Source organism: Schistocerca piceifrons, chromosome 2 (genome assembly GCF_021461385.2).
Source record: "Schistocerca piceifrons isolate TAMUIC-IGC-003096 chromosome 2, iqSchPice1.1, whole genome shotgun sequence".
Lineage (NCBI taxonomy): Eukaryota > Metazoa > Arthropoda > Insecta > Orthoptera > Acrididae > Schistocerca > Schistocerca piceifrons.
This window is the reverse complement of record NC_060139.1, coordinates 782,273,432-782,277,914: the sequence shown is the minus strand read 5'-3', so window position 1 is coordinate 782,277,914 and position 4,483 is coordinate 782,273,432. Positions and strand designations below refer to the sequence as shown.

At 41.7% G+C, this 4,483-nt stretch overlaps 1 non-coding gene across 1 annotated transcript; it reads left to right on the top strand.

The window, feature by feature from the left end:
- Positions 1 to 72, top strand: Trnah-gug. Its single transcript has one exon. It is a non-coding gene; the product is annotated as a tRNA-His (tRNA).
- The last annotated feature ends 4,411 nt before the right edge of the window (positions 73 to 4,483 follow it).

Genomic DNA, 4,483 nt, shown 5'->3' with positions numbered 1-4,483 from the left:
GCCGTGATAGTCTAGTGGTTAGGACATTGCGTTGTGGCCGCAAGAACCCAGGTTCGAATCCTGGTCACGGCAAACATGGTGATTTTTTATTCCACAAAAATCTTTGTTGATCATCCTCTTATACGAATTCTTGAATATGACAGTGATTTATCTTCTTCCCAGTACTGAAACTTTTATCTAAATCGACGGAGTAAGAGCAGCAATTTAATGCATTATTTTATCGTAAACAGCACATAAAATGGAGTCCCTCGAAGGTGTTCGAAAAAATAAATTTCTTTATATGGGGGCATACCTAACGTTGGGAAAAGGCTTATTATTATAATAATATCTATAATCCATTGTAAAACTTGTCTAATAATTTCGAACTTGTTTTTACCAGAGCGTCATAAAATTTTCCTATTGTGTACGGTAAGATTGCTATGGAAAGTCCGCCCCCATCTATGGGCCGGCTCGATTTCCCTGTGGATATTTACAATAGATGCGTTCTTGCGACCACTGAGTGTACCCCGTGTTGCCAAAAATTCGCCATCTTAGTTGTGAGCTATTCCACGAAGGCACAAAGTAACAGTGAGAAAAATCTGACTAGTATTAATGATTGAAACGTCGAAGTAATACTGTAATAGTGATTAAATTTCTGGAGCTGTCATTGGAAAGTACAAGCAATCCACACCATTTTGTTTTAGTTGCAATAAAAGGTTACCTGCTGTGAGCGGAGACTAAGTGTTGTTAAACGATGCGGTGCAAGTTGCCTTAAACGAGCCACCTCGAATTTTGTCTCATCTTAGGCCTAAGTGGGCCACAATGAACAAAATTTAAGTAATAATTTTCCTTATATGTTTTCTAATAATTCGCGTTTTGTTAATCAGTCGATGTTTTTCCTTTATGCCGTTTCAGATGCCAGTATAAAACTCCCAAAACTAAAAAATATGCAATGTATTGACACTTATGTAGATGTTTGTAGTACAGTGTGATTATAATTTAAACTTTCGCTGTCTGCGAGTTCCCCCATGAAAACCGAGTGATCGTAAGACAATGAAACTTTGTGTAAACATTTGCAAGGAAATGAGGAAGAGAAATAACGAATAAACCGTTGAATAAAACAAAATGTTATTTTCCACGTGAGAGGGTAACATTTGTTGATCGCGTATCACGCTAACGTCCCACGTTACAAACGTCGCTCAATGTGGCGCCTGTCTGCATCCGCGACAGCCCGGAAGTTTGTACGGCCATTTCACAATTATTGTTCACAGCACTTTTCTAACGGTACACCATCGAACGTTCATTTGTCGAGACACCGCCCGTGTACTGCTTGAAGATCAAACATTGTGTCCAGCATTCTCAACCATGGCAACAGTGACTTCTTCAACAATTTGTGGCGCAATTGAATGTCGACATCTAACAGGAGCCATTCCCAAATCGCCAGACAATTCGAAGTTCCTAATCATGTTCTTCGAGCCCGTGTGGAAGGAGCACCTCTTCATATTATCTTAATCCGTCAATACTCGCAAAGAGCAGTAGCCCCAATGTTGTTTCAATATGAGAGCTTTACGTGTAAAGCCCTGCGCACCTCGCTCAAACCCATGTTGACTGTCAGCAATCGTATTGAATATGGATGCTTGTGTGTGTGTGTGTGTGTGTGTGTGTGTGTGTGTGTGTGTGTGTGTGAATTCCTAAGGAACCAAACTGCTTAGGTCATCGGTCCCTAGAGGTAATGGTAGTGGTAGTGGAAAAGATGCACAGAACTGCCGCAACGAGCCACACGTACCAAGAGTTTTATGACACATTTCTGGAGAGCTACTGATCTCAGCAGACACAAGAACATACGAGATGAGCGCCACAAAAGATTATTAAGGATCGATATTCAAGAGCCTAGTAAAATTTTTAGAGAACATTATCGAGAAAAATCAGTTTCTGGACAAACCATGCATGCAAGGGGAAATAATTAGGCACTGCTACACGAAACTGCTGCCTCACTACCAACAGATATTAGCAGGAAGATGCAATGAGGATATCAGTACTTTCCGAAATACGCTCCACAAACTGGAGTTTGCGTTTAATGTGTGGCACAGCTGCGTAGGGAGTCATGAACACAAACGACACTTTGGCTTACTGTCGCATCGTGGAAAGCATGAAAGTTACAGTAGAAATGGACATTCAGGAAATGTGTACCATTCGTCGAATATATCAGGAGTAATGATTTTAGAAACAATCATGGACCAAATAATGGAGACTGAAGTGGGGGAGAGTGAAATAGTCACGGTCCTCGAAATGGAAGATGTAACAACCAAAAAAATTACAAAAAAGGACCACAAAGCGGTTGATTCCACAATTCAGGGAATATTCAGCATGGAGAATCTGTCAGAGCTGAAGAATGAGGTGATGAAGTGAACCAAGACAGGGTTGAGATCGTGGAAATCCGTAAGCCAGACTCACAACCCCATCAGTGCAGACATAGCCCTCCTCGGCTTCGACGTTCAGAAGGCAGGATGGAAGCACATATAAGACTTGCATCATCAGTCAGATCCAGTCTCATCAATGTTATTCAGAATGACAACATTTTAGAAGCCTTATTTGATGAAAAGGAACCTAGTACGACAAGGGACATCCATCCAGTAATAAATATCGTGGAAAAATTCGGAATAGTGGAAGCAGAATTTTGGCGGTAGCAGAAACAGCATTCAACAGGTGAAGAATAGACATACTTGGCCTGAGCTGTCATTAAGAAATTTTAGGATTAAGGGTGCAATCACCGGAGAAATCGCTGATGTATACAGACAAGTGAGATTTGGATTAGTATGTCAAAACACATGTTAATAGGAAACTCCCTGGTAGTTCAAAAATTGGCAGCTGATATTATAATAGGGGTGGACCTACTGAGTGACTACGGCGCCATGAAAAGAGAACAAAAGATGCAACTTACATTTGAGGATCAAGTAATTTGGGCGCAGATACTGGAGAGCTGCTTGTGAGTGTATGTGGACCACGAAAATAGGCAAAATGAGAATGAAGATGGTGATGATTCTCAAGAAATAAATAAGAGGAAGGAGGAGGTAGTCAACAAGGAGTGTGGGAAAGCCATGTGGGACAAAAGGTTCTGGTCAAGTCTTTCAGTCTGTCCAATAATCAGAAGAAACTGTCCACAAGCTCTTTTCTGTCTATAATGGACCGTTGTATATACACAGGACTGCACATACAAATGCATATGAATTGAAAACTACAAAGTCCAAAAAGTTGATCGGTGTGCGTAAATCTGCCAAATCAAACCCTTCATTGAATAAGCATTCCAGATCGTTGTAGCGAAAGCGAGAATGGAACTGTGGACCGGGGATAGGAAACCATGTAGTAGGGGTACACGCTATACAAGAAGAACTACTCATAAAACATCAGCAGCCATCACAGAAAAGGGAATCCATCAGTGCATAGTGGAGGTAATGGTGATAATCACAAGTACAAACAGTGTACATTACAGAGGAAGTGGTCAGTCACGAAATGCATTATACGTCTGGAATATGACAGCGTTGGATGGGTGTTGTGGGGTATGTAACACTGGGACCGTTCCTCTTGTGGAGCACAAATTTTTCTAGGGTCATTAATATCTTCTAGTTGTCAGTTTATTGCTGTGGCAGTTGTGCTCTTGTTTATCCTGTCACTGCAGACCCGTGTCATAGACAACGATTATTCCATTTATTGTAGTTCTCAAAGTAATGTGACTCGGCACATTTGCAGATGTTTGTACGTTATATTGGCTTGATGTCAGGGACTTATCCTTTCTTAATTTGAACAGCAATTGACAAACTTTTGTCGCCTACAGCAGCACAGTGTGCTAAATTCACATAATAATCAAGATTGTTGAAGATATTCTGGTTGAGGATTTTAAAACTGGTCAATACTTGAAATTAAATTCACCTTAAATTTCCTTTGTCTGATTAAGCAATTCCATCATAGAAAACATTGAGGAAAACATTTATTAACATGTATAAGATAATAAGACACTCCACGTATTGAGTCCATGTTGCAAAGAATTGTGCAGGATCACATAGTGATGAGAAGCAGGGACACTTGCATTGTGGCGTCTGCTGGCAGCGCAACACAACTAAAGGGGGAAGGTAATGACACCACAAATAGCAGCAGGAAAGCTGGGGTCACAGCCGGGTGATATGTGTCGCGGCCAACGTCAGCCGGTTCCAGCTGCCGTGCATTCTACAGCGGGGCCCTGAACCGAACGAGCTAGCGCAAAGCCCAATGGAGCAATCACTTAGAACGCACTGGCGACCAGCTGGTGTCGGACATGGCTGCTGAGTCAAACACAGGTTTGCTATGGCGGAGTGTATTGTCGAATGGGCGCAACCTGCAAGAGCTGTTGTGACTTGTTTTCTGGTACATTGACACACACGACCCTTCTACAGTCAGCAATTCATAACAGAACGAGGCAGCTACAACTTGATATCCTAAATATCCGTTTCTCCTGGTGAAACTCAGTCTC